At 43.4% G+C, this 16,188-nt stretch overlaps 1 protein-coding gene across 8 annotated transcripts in view; it reads right to left on the bottom strand.

The window, feature by feature from the left end:
• The window catches only part of ERC1 (ELKS/RAB6-interacting/CAST family member 1), a 2,866,486-nt gene that overhangs the window by 1,964,846 nt on the left and 885,452 nt on the right, over nt 1–16,188 (bottom strand). The gene's annotated exons all lie outside the window — the stretch shown is intronic.

The following is a 16,188-nucleotide window of genomic DNA, read 5'->3' as shown; positions in this document are numbered from 1 at the left end:
ATCATGCATTCAGGATTGCCACTGGACGATGGATATAGTCTTAGAAGCAACAGAAAGAAGCTTACCATGGTGATTGTGGGTCTCCACACCTCCTGCAAGGACAAGGATCGGAATCCAAGAGCGAGTGACACGAAAGAAATGCACGCTAAGTGATAACGGAGAGGAGGGTATAAGGGAGGTGAGCAGAGTCGGGGTTAAGGAACCTGGCGCAACAAGGATGAGCTGTAAAATTAACAATGCATACCAACAGAAATCAATGCCCAAGGATGGGTTAGAAACAATAACTACAGTTACAGCTCAAGTACATAATGTGCTCCAAAAAAACCCTAACACTGAGTTAGTGGAAACTTTGAATAAAGAAGGCAGATGACGCAATCACAACGCAGCGGTCTTGGGACTGGACTGCGCTGTGCAGCAAGACGAACGTGTGAGAGACATTGACCATAATCAGCTGAGGTCGCCATTATCTACCCCAACCGAGAATCAAGAAAACCACCAAATGAACATTTATCAAGGAGAGGCAGCGGAGGCACCAGAAGAGGGAGACAAAAGGGACCCGACGGAAGAGGCCGCTCTTCCATCAGCAGCCCCAGCAACACCAGTGAAACTGCCTAATATAAATAAAATGAAAACGTCGGATAAGTCCAGAACAAATTAACTGCCTATTTTGAAATGGTCCCTTCAACTATCTGTGGAACCTGTCAAGACTTTTGGAGGGATGAGAAACGCAGAGACACTGGAGGGAACAGCACAGGAAATAGAGCAATGGGGCCCTGCTAAAGGGAATGCACCTCAGAACCATGATTTAACAGTGCTGCAAAGAATCTAGGTTTAACCTGCGCAAACCACCAGACGGTGGGCCGGGATGTGTTCTCCCCAAACCAGCACCCCAGACCAAATGGTTAAAAGAGGTAGACTAACAGCCCAAGTAAATGTTCTTGAAACAAGACTGGCAAATGACATCCACAGAATCGAAAGAATGCTACATGAATATGATTCGGGGAGGGTGCATCCAGACCTCCGATGAGTGGTGAACCTGGATAAAAAATTCAGTTAAAAAAAATCTGTGGACATAAAACATTACTGGACCCAAGGTCACGGGATTGGGTCGAACAAAGAAAGGATGATGACCAAACAGCAACAAGTCTATATTTTCATTGTCATCCAATTCTTCAGGACTGGGTTTAAACCTTCCAAGATCGAGAAGAGGCATACAGAGCGATACGCAAAACCACAGATCCTGGTGAATTCAATATGTTGGCCCTCACAATATCACTGGATCCATCTCTAAAACTATACGAAGCGATAAACGACTCCATGAAAGACCAGGCTACATTGATTGCCATGTTACACGCAAAAATGCTATTCCTAGAAGAATTTATTACAGCTCCTCAAAGCAAAAAATGCAATGGATCCCCTGCCACCAGTAACAGAGCACATCAAAAAGGAAAGAGCAGACAAACAAGCTATTCCAACAACAAACAGCCAGGAAAAGAGATTGGATTGGCTGAGCCAATCGGCCTCAATCCAGAGAAGGAACCAACAGTCCAAACATGGCACCTAGCTCAAAGGCACTTACAGTCCACAACATATCGGCAGTCCAAAATCCCCTTCTATAGGTTGCCGCAAAACCCACATGCACGAGTCTGAAAACTTTAGACCAGATGAAGATCAAATCGTTATAAGCTCATCCACACACAAAATGCCCAGTAATCAACATCAGGGTAGATGTCACGCCGCAGGGGTGGCCGGAGGAGTGGACAACTAAAGAATACCTGAAACCTTTCAAATTTTCCATTCAATTGAAAGAAAAAGGCAACAGAGGAAAGCGGTCCTAAGGAAACCAAAATAACAAAAGCAATTACCAGAGATGGAATCAAATGACTCAACGGAAATTCCTGAGAAACCTAACAATCCCACCTTCGTCAACTATCGCACTTTGACCAACAGTGAAAAAGACCTGTAAGATTACTGAAGCAGAGGCTGAGGAAATCATGGAAACAGAGATAAAATGGGGCGCAGGGAAAGAAGCTGTGACCACGGATGATTTGTTGAATATATCAGCCTACACTATGGACCTAGAGGAAGATCTGCAACAACCACGAAGGTCTGCTCTAACAAAATCACCATTGTTCGTGACCTTGGATCAGAAAAGTTGTAAAGCGCTGGAACAATGGAAACTAGCCACTTAAATCTCTCAATCCTCAGCTGTATCCATTAAACAAGGTGAGAGTGGAGAGTTTCAAATAACCATAGGGGCCCCAGGAGCTCAAGCTGTCTGAAAAGTTAAGCCGAATGTAAAATCCCTGGATCCCCTCAAACCAATTGAGTTAGAGACTTTGGCCCAGAAACGCGAGAGAGCCAACGAACCATACACGGGCAAAGGGAGCAGTGTTGTGCGCCACAGGTGCGCTAGAGACTGGCCAACCATCCGTCGGGCCTACACCTCCGCCTCACAGACACAAAGTAAGATAACACAATGGGACAGGAATACTGATTATGAAGACCTGAATAGACTAAAATTGGATTAACAAATATCTATGCATTCCCTATGTTAGATTGAGATTTTACATACAAACATTCCCATCAAAAAGGTACAGAGATCTATACTAAATTTTGCTTCAACGCGTTTCCCGCCTTGGAAGCTATGGGACCTAAACTCTTTTACCGAAAGAATTGCGGGGCTGTCCTGCGTGTGGCTTGATCTCGACTAAATCGGTTTCATCTTGTATTAGAATGTCCCACCTATACTAAAAAGAGAGTTCGCCTTTTCACTCTACCTCCCTGGTATTTACATTTCATCTTTGGACTAGGCTTACGACAACCTATAGTGAGGCCCTGATTATAGCCTTGATGAAATTGCTTGTGGAGATCTTTGAGGACGTGAATGAGACGGGGAGATTTGGACTGGAGAGTGATCTGGGAATCAATTATTATTGACACGGACAGGCTGGTAAGGGAAACTAAGCAGTAACATAGGGGAACGAATGGACTACATCATATCCTAAATGGAGTTCTGTACAGGAAAATGTTTTCAAGAGTAATCCATTTGTTTTGTGAAAAAGGAAATCTGATGTTGTGATATCATTAAGTTTGGATTGACCTATTTTTCCTTTTTACTTTTCCTTCTACGTTTATTTCTCCTTCATATGAAGTTAATTCTTTTTTCTTTTATGTAATTGATCTAGTGTAAAATTTGAATGTAAACTAGTATACACTTTTTAACATAAAATAAAAACCCCTTATATGCAAGCACTGGAACTAAAATGGGACCCTAAGGTATTTCCGTAAGCAAGACCTAATCTTCTGATCAAGCTTTACAGTAAGAGTGAGGGATTTGATAGATTCAGTGTACATTCGATTTGAGACCTGCACCATCATCCTGTGCAGTGACCTGAACCTATCATGTAAACCACCAAGACTGATCTAACAAATGGGACATGGGTTTTACACTCACCGGCGGAAGACAGGGGTTTGAGGTGGATGCATTCAATGGGGGAAAGGGACCTGCATATATTGAAGGGCTGTACGCCAGGAGAGATCCCTAGTAATCAGACCTGGATTAGTTCAGCAGCACCAAGCACTAGACCCCTAATCCTTTACGGTTTTATTGTACATATCGCCCTGTTCTTTAAATGACATTACATTACTGCTATCTAGCTCATACCAATATGTGTCTGTGAATAGGTTGAGCCTTGTTCCGTTCTTTACTGTATGTAACTAACTTTTTTCCACAAAAGGCCTGGCGAGCTTTATAAATAAATAAAATACAAATAGAGGCACCCCGATAGCAAGGCTGGACAAAGTCTTTGTCACAGGCAATGTCCTTCCAACAATAAGCAAACTATAAGTACTTGAAATGAATACTAGTAATAAAAATCTTCTGAAAGTACAATTGAAAGTTGGGAAAAGCGCCAAAAAGCTAAGTTATCTACCCATGGTCGAAATAAATGCATGAAAAAAACGACTGCGGATGACAGAAGAAAGAAATAGCAGATCTGACTGCCAAGTAGGAGAATCAGATTTCCACACGAGGAGAGCTAACCGCTTTAGAGGCTCTCAATTATTTACCGATTTTACAGCGTTTTGCTGAAACAAAGTGGGAGGAAAAAGGTGGTCCGAACACCGCCACTCATATGATGCAACCATTGTCTTAGAACGGAAATTGAGACATGATCTGCGACATGACAACAAGCCTTTCGACACATGATTTGTAAAGAGCAACAAAGCAGAGGAAACAGCGGTATAGAAACTGGCTCAGAAAATACAAAGCCATCATGAAGCAGAAAATAATGGCGAGGGCTCGATTCTAATGATGGAGTAATCAGCGTGTTAATTAGCACGTCTCACTGCGCCATGTACTGACGCCCAGGCACCATGACTATTATGAAGTGGGCCTGGGCATCTTCGTAAAGCACCACAGTGCTTTCGCTGTAATCTGCCTGTTTCTATTAGAAACAGGCGGATTGCAGAATCTCAGCAGCACTTCGTTAAATAACGAGGGAATTGTTATTTAACAAACATGCTGCCGAGATGAAAACAAAACGCATGTGCTGACTGCAGCTGGCAGGTGGGTCCTGCACTGTATTTGTTTATCTTTGTTTGCAGAAGAGTGCATAGTGCCATCCATAGTACAACCATGGATGGACTGTTTGTATGCACGATTCCGCAAACAGAGAAAAAAGCAGTGCAGGACCCACTTGTCACGATCTGCATAACAAAACAACCGGGTGCTTCTTGTGACACTCCTCCTGTACGACACCAATTTGGAGATGTACTTCGGCACCAATTTCAGGCTGTTCCGAAATTGGAGGAGTGCCACAAGAATACCCATACAAAGGGAGAGATAACGAAAGTGCCATTTGCTCGGTCAGTTTTCAGCCCTTCCCAGCAACCGGCACCCATATTACGAAAGCGGCGCATTCAGTCTGACTTCAGAAGAATGTGCCACCTTCCGAATAGGTATTAATTACCGAAAATGTTGTTCCCACTTTTTACGACATTTTTGGTCATTAACACCCACTTCAGAATCGAGCCCCAAGGCTCGTATGCAAGTCACATACAAGAGAGATCTGGGGGCTGATTAACAACATGGAAGCAACACAAGCCCGTCTTCACTAACGGCCGTGGAGGAAGAAGTATGGATCAAACACTTTACCACCCTCTTCTCGGGTAAGCGAGACTGCCAGGACAAAGACGAAGGATCTCGAGCTACAAACACAAGGCATATTCAAGTGTAAAGAGAAGACATCATGGAGCAAATTGGGAAGGCCAGCTCTCCCAGAGCCCCAGGCCCAGATGGACACCCAAATGCAGCATTGAAAAAAAAGACCCAGATAAGAGGACCGACTTCATGCTTCTACTCTCTACCCAGATCCTAATGACCAGGATAGTGCCTCCATCCTGGAAGCTGCCAAGAATTCCTATATTTAAGAAGGGCAATAGGGTCGACCCAAGGAACTATCGACCGATTGCCCTTCTTGATGTGATCAGAAAGATCCTTGCATCTATAGTTCTGCAATCTCTGTCTGAGTGGACCAAGGCGTCTGAGAAATTCAAATGTTACAGACCGGATTCACCAAGGGGATGGGAACAAATATCAATCGCCTCCTCCTTAACATTCCAAAGGGCAGGCACTGTCGAAAAAGACAATCTGTGCTTCATAGCTCATGCACAGGCTTTTGACAGCTTTAACCAGAACCCTTTGTGGTGTAAACTGGAGAGATGGGGTGTCCTGGAGACATTTTGTCGCCATAAAAGCTGTATACTCTAATACTTCAATAAGAGTTGAATTGAACTGTGCCGGTCTCCTTTCTGACAAGATTTCAAACTACAAAGTCCTGAAACAAGGGTGTCCCTTGGCTCCTGCCCTATTTAGCCTGCTTATATCAGACCTGGGGCAAACACTGGCAAAAGCGAGATTCTTCCCCCTAAATAGGCTTTGTATGCAGATGACCTGGTCCTTATGGACCAAATGCCTATTGTTCTAGAACAGCAAATTAATAAACTAATGGATTATGTGAAAGAGAATGGCCTGGTGATCAACAACCCTAAATCTAAGGTTATGACCTTGGAACCGATACAGGGAAGAAAAGGCAAACCCCACATATGGCAATTGGAAGAGTCGTTAGAGCAAGTGGAAATGTTCCATTACATAGGGCTCTTAGTCAACTTCAGTAGGGCTGAAGCTCCGACTGCAAAAACCCTAATATCAAACATGAAGAACTTAGCTTTGCAATGAAGAAAGTTACATAAGGAAGGCAGTCGCTTCTCACTCCTACCGAAGATTCAATACTGCAAGCTGAAAGTGGTGGCAGGCTTGGCATATGGGGCTGTGACGGCTCTATTCCTACCTAGCATGATTTGGTTGACTGTAGAGGGAGATTTCTGGAAACCAGTCCTGGGTCTACCAAAAGCTACTCCAATACAAGTGATTTCATTAGAACTGGGCCTGGTGTCTTTACATGGAATGATGTGTTGAAAACATTTGTCCCTCTACCAAAAGTGTATGGAAGACACTCAATGCCCATTATATCACTTGTTAAAAACAGCAATAACAACAAATAGTGACAAGATACTGGTGGAGTGGAACAAGGCCTGCAATTTTCTGTTGACGAAACTAGACTCCACGATAGACAAACTCCAGTGTTTCCGGGATCAGGTGAAGGCTAAAGCCTTGAGATCAGATTGGATATGCACACAGGGCAAAGGCAAGAGCTACAAACTCTTACCACTCTGTCCATAAGACAAGGGCACATGGTTCGATGCCGGCATACTTGTCGAAATTCCCAAATAACTTCAGGGCCAATTTTTTCGGGCGAGCCTGAATCTGTTCCCAACTAGGGAGATACTTGCCTCACGTATCAGACTGGATGGGATAGATACTGACTGTTAACTCTAATGTGCTAAAGAACCAGGAAACCCTAAAACATCTATTATTGTCTTGCAGGGGATTAACCAACCTAAGATCAGTGCACAAGGACATAATTCTAGCAGAACTGTACTCTGTCATTAGAAGAAAGCTGAGCAGTTTTAATAGGTGGTGACAATGTTCATCTCGTTTTAGAGATGATAAAGGTTTTGAAGATATTTTAAGAATCACCACTCAGGTACAAGGAACTTTATGAAACTGTGTATTATGGAATGTCTAATTGAAGAAAGGATTTCACTTATTTTAACAGCTGTTATGTATAGCTAAAAGGTTTGTGATAAACCAATGCCAATATGAAATCGCTGAATAGATAAGGACCAGAGAAAACACAGCTGAAAATGTAAACTGTTAACAACCAGCCAAATCACGCTTTAAAATCAATGCAAGATCACTCAAAACACACTATAAACTTAAGAAAAGTGTCTGAAAATAAATAGAAGACCACAAAGCAGCACTTGTGAAATCCAATTTAATACTAGCTTTGGCAAGTCCTTTTTAGGCAGGTCAAGTACCATGTTAGTGGGACTGAACCATGTGGTGCAGTGTCCCTTCTAAGGGGCAACTGCACCAACTAAATTATAATTACCAGGAAATCAATCTCTAGCATTCTGCCACTGAAACTCATTGGTGAAGACGGCCTATGGAGCAGGTGCTGATGGGTGGAAAGAGCTCAGGAGCAGCTCTGAGGTGTTTGCACATGGAGAATCATGTAATTTGCCTGAGAGTTAGCCTGCTTCTGCTTTCTCCAAGCAGCGATCACAGATGAGACATTACTGAATCATGCAAGTAGTTGGCACAAAAATGGTGCCCATGTCACCAAAAAGTGCAGTTGTACAATAAAGATCTTCCATTGCACCAGTCAGTATGCTTAAATGCATTACATCAGAGCCCTCCAAACTGAAATTCTTTTTTTTTTCAAATCTCTTTATTGAAATTTCCCTAACAAATAGAAGATAAAAACAACATCATATTATATCAACTAAACAACCTTTAGAAACAGAACTGTATGTTTACATAACTATTAAGTAAATAAAAAGAGCAAGACAGGAGAAGTTAGAGTCTGAGAAAAAGGAGTGAAAACAAAGGACAGGGAGAATTAAAGAGAATGAGTAGAAAAAAAACTTAAATATTAAATATAAGTAGATCCACAAAAGGGAAAAGAAATCATATATAGAACTCATTAAAGAGATCTCATATAGACTAATATTTATCAGCTTTTTTTCAATCTCTGATAAACAACCTTCTCTCTACATGAAAGAATAGCTAAATCCTGTAACCAATCAACAACGGAAGGCTTTGCATCAGTCTGCAAGCACTAAAAGATCTATTTCTTAGCTACCAATAGAGCCCTATAAAGACCAACATAGCTGGCCAACAGAAAGCTGAATACCGGCCGGGAACAAACCCAGCACACAAGGTAAAGGAGTGTGGGGGAGCGACTTACCTAAGACAAGTTCTATATGTTGCAGGACATAGTTCTAAAAGCTGATGATTTTCACACAAGACCAGAACGTGTGCAAACCAGTACCAATATCAGATTTACAGTTCCAACATATATCATCTTGCACAACCTTACAAGGCTTCATTTTTAAAGCCACCCAGTAAATGCAATGTACATCCTGTTGCTGGGTAAATCTCAAATCCAAGTCACCTTTGTATCTGCAAGGTCCTGTACAAATACAATTCCAAACGACCTCTGATAGGTCAAGACCCAATTCCAGGGTCCAGTTAGCGCTACCCTGCTCAGAAGGAACATCATTGCCACCTGGATAAGAAGCTTATACAGAGTTGAAGCCGATAGAACCGTACATTTGGATAAATGCAACGTATAAAAAATAAAAATAAAAATAAAAAAATTAAAATTAAAATAAAAAAAACAAAAAAACATTGTCGGGGACACTATATTGGCAATCCTCGGACATATGCAACTTATATTTAAACTTGGTGAATTCAAAAGAGCATTGAAACTCCTTTGTGTATCGGTCCCAAACGCCAGATAACTGCAGAATGCCATGAGGGCCACGAGAGGGTGCGATTATTAGAACATATTGCTGTGTTCCTCCAGATGGAAGATTCTGAACTCAGAAGATATTTAACCACAGAGCTTTCATGACATTTCTTCCAAACCTTTTGGATATGTTTAACGAACGGCATAGATTTGTCCGCAGCCATCTTTTTTTTCCATATTAAGAAGGCAGTCCAAACGGACTGGATGCACAACGCTGTTCTCTATATTAACCCAGTTTGGGCAATTAGCTGCATCTTCTCTTAACCAGAAATACAAGGTGTGCAGTGTAAAGGTTCTATGATATGAGACTGTATCCGGAAACCAAAACTACCCAAACGTACTGGTTTCATAAGCTCATCAATTGGGATCCTTGATCTACCTGCCTCCCCCATAAAAAGTTTCATAAAACTCTATTAATGTCACAAAGCAAGTCTCCTATCAGAGGAAGAAGCATACTAAAGACAAAGTAGTTTTGGAAGCAAGGTCATCTTTATCCCATTGATCATTCCCCACAAAGTTAGGTTTAACCTTTTCCACTTTTAAACATAGCATCGCTATCTCTGCGCGCTTGATTCGAATATTGGAGGCTAAAAAGCAATTGACACGCCTAGAAATGTGTATTCCCAGATAAACAAAATTATTCTCAGCCCAACTTTCCCGCTCAACTCCAAACAGACCTCTAAGGCACGAGACTGAAATTGGGAAGATCAATTTTTTAGATACTTTTATAACCTGACACTTGACCAAATGTAGGCAGTGCCAAAATTAATTCATTAAATGAAAATTCAGGATCATAAAGTAGAACTAAAAGGTCATCCGTGTAAAGTAGGACTTTAGACATGCAGTTACCCATCAAAATACCCTTTACACCAACATTTTCCCTAATAGAGATAGCCAGAGGCTCTATGAAAAGAGCAAATAATAGAGGAGACAATGGACATCCCTGCCTTGTACCCAGATTGATTGGGAAACAATCCGATAGACAACCATTTACTAGGACTCTAGCCTCCGCATTATTATAGAGAGCAGAAAAGAGCTTCAAGAAACAATGGCCACAATTCACTTATTAAAACCTGTCAGAGAAATACGCAGCTAACCCTGTCCAACACTTTTTCTGCATTGATATTGACCGCAGCGTAGGGGTCCATTGAGCTACACTTTAAAAGTATAACATTTAATAGTTCCCTCAAATTATCATAACTATTCCTACCAATGATGAAGCCTGTTTGATTTTGGTGGATCCATTTTTGGAAGCAGAGGGTTAATCCTCACTGCATACATTTTGGCTAATAGTTTAACATCTGCATTTAACAGTGAAATGGGTCTATAATTACTGCAAATTTAATGATTCGTGCCAGGTTTCGGGATCACCAATATTACTGCAGCCTTCATGGAATCAGCTACACATTCAGATTCAATGATCTCTTTAAAAAGTTCAACTAGGAAGGGTGCAAGTAAGGAACTGAACGTTAAATACAATTCAATTGGAAACCAATCCGGGCCTGGACGTTTACCAGGTGCTAATAGCCCATTAACGTCTATAATTGTATGCGCTGTAATTTCATTTTCCAGATAAAGTTTATCACTATCATTTAACTTAGGGATAAGGAAATGGTCAAGATATTCCGACACCGCATCATCCCCTATACAACAATCCTCACAGTATAGCAACGCATACAATTTCTGGAATGCACCACATATATCCTTATTTTTCCTAAGAAAAGACCTGCTACCTTCCGATAGGGTCAGAACCCCCCTACCTCACTCTCTGTCCCTTAGTCTACTGGCTAGCAAACTAACAGATGCTTCTATGCGTTCCCTGAACACCTGCCTGGTGTAAAATAAATCTCTATATGCCTTTGCATTAATTATGCTATCCAACGAGCGCCTAGCCCTTAACATAGCTGATAAGGTAACATCACAATGGGAAGCAGTATGGTCGTCCACACAAAGTTTATAATTAGATTATAGATGCACAAAATCTGCTTCAGTCGTCTTTCTTGTAAGAGGCATAACTCATTTTACCACGCAAGTAAGCCTTCAGCTCATCCCAGATGACAAATAACCTATTTACTGTTCCCATATTATCTCTGAGGAAATGTGAAATTTCAATGCTGATTTAACAAAATCCTCATCCAACAACAAGCAAGTATTGAGTCTCCATTGCCTATTTCCCCTCCCAAGGACTGATCCAGCTCCAGGAACACACAAGCATGATCGGAAATCACAATTTCTCCCTTATCAGATATCTTTAAAGCACTATAGAGATCTATTCTAACTAAAAAATAATCAATACTGGATGAGGTACCATGCGGAATAGAACAAAAAAATATACTGTCTCTTATCAGGGTTTAATTCACGCCATATATCATGAAAGTCCCAAGACTGCATAAGTTGCAAGAGACCTTTTTTGGCCCTCTCCTCAGCATAAGAGCGCGAGAGTTCTAACTTACTCAGCGCTTTATCCGGGATGGTATTGAAGTCCCCACCTATTAATATTGCGTCACCCCCCATGTTCATCAGGATGTCCTCCAATTTACTGAAGAAATCAGATTCTATGTCAAGACCAGAGGCTCACATTATGCTTCTCTTTCTTTTATTAAAAGGAGAAAAGCTCAGCAGCAAGTATTTTTATGCAGTTAAGTGATAACATACTATGAACATTACCCACAATGCGTAAACATATCCAATAAACAACATTAAATATTAAAGAAACAAACTTCCAGTCCATAAAGATGGTCACTTGAAGCGAAAATCTCAATTTCCCAGGAGGCTTTAGCTCAAATCCACAAAAATACACAAACACGTGACCACTGTCCTCCAATAGGTGTCCAAATGTCCCTCTAAATAGGAACCAACTGAATGAAACTTCCTCTTTCTTTGCTGCTCACAGCAAAATAAGTACCACTTTACGTTTGTTTCTACTTGATAGTTGAATATGCCTTTAGATTTTATGATAATTGCTTGTGGAAGGATTTAGTGCACATAGGCACTCGACCATAACGTTTTGATCGCTTTGTATATCTTTACTTACTTCATTGCTGCGCCACGTATTCTGCGCCTTTTTTATCCCCTTTCTTTTTTTTTATTATTGTGTTCGCCTCCGATGCCAGCTGTTTTTCCCAGCCAGCGTCAGAGAACGATTGCCGCATTCCTGAGGTTGCCCCGTGTCTGGGGACTCCTCCGGACCATCTCATCAAGTTTGCCGCATTGGGTGTTCCGTTTCAGCCCCGGAGTGTTGCTAGAGCGCGTCGCACAAGGGAGCCACCATACGGCATTCGACACTGCTCAGGTCCTTTTCCTTCATCCTCCGGCACTCGCGCAACATGTTTCCTTCCATTTCAAAGGATTCTGCCAGCGCTGGAGATAACGGTTCTTTTATCCTGACAAGAAGTTTCCTCCTAATTAACAGGGCACAGAGGATGAGCATGACAAAGAGGGGTACAACAATGATGATGATCAGACCCCCATCTCCTCGGAAGAGGACGATCAAGCTGTAGCGTCAAGACCCTTTACCTCGGGAAATGCGGCAGACCACATTCTCAAGAAGACATCCAGAGAACATTCTGCTATCGAGGGAATGTTTACACTGGAAGATTTGATCCACCCCAGATCCACAGACTGGGAGCCATCCTTTAGAGCCACAGAGTATATCAGGGCCAGACTACGCCGGCCCCTGGAAAAAGAAGTAAGGGCCAGACTCAAATCAGAATGCCCTTGCCCGGAGATTCCAGGGAAGGTGCCATTGACTCCTGAACTTGACTCGAAGATGATCACCTTCCTAGAGAAGAACATCAAAGACCCCAGGAAAGGCATTGATCGTGCCTGGAGATCTTTTCAAGACAAGGTCCTGGACATTACAGGACCCCTGGCTAAGATAATGGACCTGGCCGAAAGGTTGACCCAGTTGTCATATCAGGTTGGTCTCAGAGGGCACTTTGCTTACTTGGGAACGCCAACTGTGCAAAATCTACTGAACGTAGAAAAGGCATTCTCCTGAAGGTAGACCCCAATCTGGGGGAACTTGCTGACACCGAATCTGGAGCGGCAGCTCAGGGTCTGCTGTTTGGGGATCCTTTTGTGAAAGATGGCTAAATTTGTAGGCACCTTCACTGCCTTAGACAAGGCGCAAGCGTCCATCAAAAGAGTCTTTGCAACCAACATTTATTCCCAGGCCGGACGCTATTCATTTGACAGAAGGCCCCAACATTCCAGAGACCAACATAATTTCTGGCAAGATCGTTTAGACACCTTCTTCCCAACAAGAGGACAAGGAAGAGGTTGTGGCTGGAGAAGAGCGGCAAGATATCCAGCTCAACAGCCAACAGGCCAGTCTAACCACAGCAGCACCAGCACCGCAGACACCCATAGAAGGGAGAATAGCTCGCGCTGCGCGAGCCTGGGACTCCTTATCAGGAGATGTCTAGATCAGGGACTCAGCCCGCAGCTTGCATCTAAAGTTCTTTGCTCACCCTCCCAAGCGAATCACCCCGCACAGATAGTAATGTCCAAGGCGGATGTAGCAGCTTTAGACAGGTCTATACCAAAAACAGGCAATACGCCCTTGTTCGAGTCTGGGCGTTTTTTTTCAGCCCTATATTTTTGATTCGCAGGACGCAAAAAGTACGTTCAGTGATAAACCTCAAGGCTTTGAATGACTTCATAGTCTACCACCATTTCAAGATGGAGGGGATACACATGCTCAGGGACATTTTAAGACCAGGCAACTGACTCATTTGCCTGGATCTCAAGGACGCTTATCTAGCAGTGCCCATTTACCAAGCACATATAAGATACCCAAGGTTCTCCTGGAAGAACCAGGATTGGGAGTGCGCGAGCTTGCCTTCGGGCTCTCCTTGGCCCCCTGGGCATTTCCCAAGCTTCTAAGGCCAGTCGTGGCCCACCTAACAGAGAAAGGTGTCAGACTTATAATTTACTTAGAAGACATCACCTTCATGGCTCAATCTCAAGCCCTGGTAGAAGAAAAAGCAAAACTCGCCATAGATCTATTACACAGCCTCGGTTTTCTCATAAATGGGGAGAAATCCGTTCTCTGCCCCTCCAGGACCCTAGAATTTCTAGGATTCGTTCTGGACATGCAGATCTCGCAACTACGTCTTCCTACTCCCAAGATACACTCCACACGCCGGGAGATTCGCAGGCTTCTTCAGAGGAATGTCATCTCCCTCCGCGAGTTAGCCAGAGTAATAGGTCTACTATCCTCTTCCATACAAGCAATTTTTCCCAGCTGCCTCCACTACCGGGAATTGCAGAGACTGAAGGGCCAGCATTTGAGGCACAGCCTCTCCTACTCACAACATCTGACACTCTCACCACTCGTCTGGTGGCTGACGCACATTGAAGACTGGAATGGCATAGCCATCTTCGGGTCCACCCCGGACATAGTGATAGAATCGGACGCCAACAGCTCAGGTTGGGGAGCAAGAAGCGACACAGTCACCACAGGGGCAACTTGGTCCCCTCAGGAACTGGAAATACACAAACTGCCTGGAGCTTCTTGCGGGCTCGTTCGCATGAACACTCATTTGTCAGAGGAGATTGAGTTGTTGTATTTTACTGAAAACTGACATTCCTGCAGTAAGATACATCAACCATCTGGGTGGCACCAGATCAAGGCCTCTAGCAGAACTAGCCAAAGATTTTTGGCATTTCTGCCCAGAACACCAAATCTCACAGCGGAGTACCTCCCAGGGCTCAAGAACCTAGTTGCTGACTGGCACTCCCGCCATTCCAACAACTAGAGCGATTGGAGGCTCAACAGGGAGATCTTCCTCCGCCTCCAGCGAATATGGGGTCCCATGTCTAGGGATCCGTTTGCCACCCGCCTCAACACCCAGCTCACGAAGTTTTACAGCTGCAGGCCGGATCCTGCAGCCGCCGCAACGGACGTGTTCCTAGCAGCCTGGAGGATTTCAGGTCAAAATCCCAGGCATCTCACTCAAAGCCATCAGTTTCATCGAGGAGAGCTGGGCCCCTGCTACCTTCAAGAGATACTCCAGCTCTTGGAACGCATGGACATGTTGGTGTCTGGACCAAGGGCTCCATCCAGTTTCACCACCTATAGAGGAGATTCTGAATTTCTTAGCTTAATTAGTAGAACGGGGCCTCGCTTACAGGATGGTCAATGCCTACGCAATTTCAGCCAGCCACAAGCTAGTACAGGGGGTCCCAGCAGGAGAACATCACCTGGTTTGCAGGCTACTCAAAAGGTATTTGCCTTACACTACCGCCGCCGTCCCGATACGACAGGCTATGGGACGTCAACAAGGTGCTCAATCTTTTCCTGTCGTAGCCTCATATTGAGGAGCTATCTCAAACTGCCCTTTCCAGCACGCTCATTACGCTGCTATGGTTGGTCTCCTGAAGGAGATTCTCCGATGTCAAAGCTCTCGACTTAGCAGGCAGGACTTTTTCTCCAATGGCGTTGTCTTCCACATATCCAGAAGGACTAAATGTAATTCAAGACTAATCTCATATCCTGTTTTTCCAGAACAGCCTAAGCTTTGTTTGGTCAGGTGCCTGAAGATCTACGAAGAGATAACAGCGCCTCTCAGGATCTCCCCTAACGGACAGCTATTGATAGCACTGTGCAAACCCCACAGAGCAGTTTCAGCCCCGACATTGGCACGCTGGGTGCACTGCACTCTCTCCCAAGCAGAGATTGATACTAATCACTTCTGCACTCACTCAGTGAGAGGCGCCATGGCTTCCAAAGCTTTTCAGGTTGCAGTTTGTCTAGAAGACATCATGAATACGGCCGATTGGGCAGGGGAATACATTTTCAAACAATTCTACCTGAAACCGGTAGAGCAACCTGAATCCATAGTGGTGAGTAAGCTTTAAACAAGCATAATGTGAGCCTCCGGTCTTGACATAGAATAAAGATTTTCCAGAACAACCTATCAGAAAGTCTTCATTCTATTAAAGACACAGAGGCGAGCATTAGCCCACCCGTCTAGAGAAATAAGGAGTGCAAAGAAGCTAACATACAGTTGTTCAATATTGTTTGAATTGGGTGAATATTGTCGTACTACATGCTATGTAAGTTTGCATAATAACGTATACATTTTTCTCCCAACCTCTTAAAAGGTATAGGGCTATTACATATTTAAGGTAACCCGGTTTGTTTCTCTCTTCCTTTGATAGGGACTACGGACAAGCCAGCCTGATCTGCTACGGTTTTTCTGCAGGACGTCCTCTAATTTTCACCTTCTGCCTTGCCCATTTC

Source organism: Ambystoma mexicanum, chromosome 12 (assembly GCF_040938575.1).
Source record: "Ambystoma mexicanum isolate Mex_15411 chromosome 12, UKY_AmexF1_1, whole genome shotgun sequence".
Lineage (NCBI taxonomy): Eukaryota > Metazoa > Chordata > Amphibia > Caudata > Ambystomatidae > Ambystoma > Ambystoma mexicanum.
This window is presented reverse-complemented; position numbering and strand designations above follow the sequence as displayed.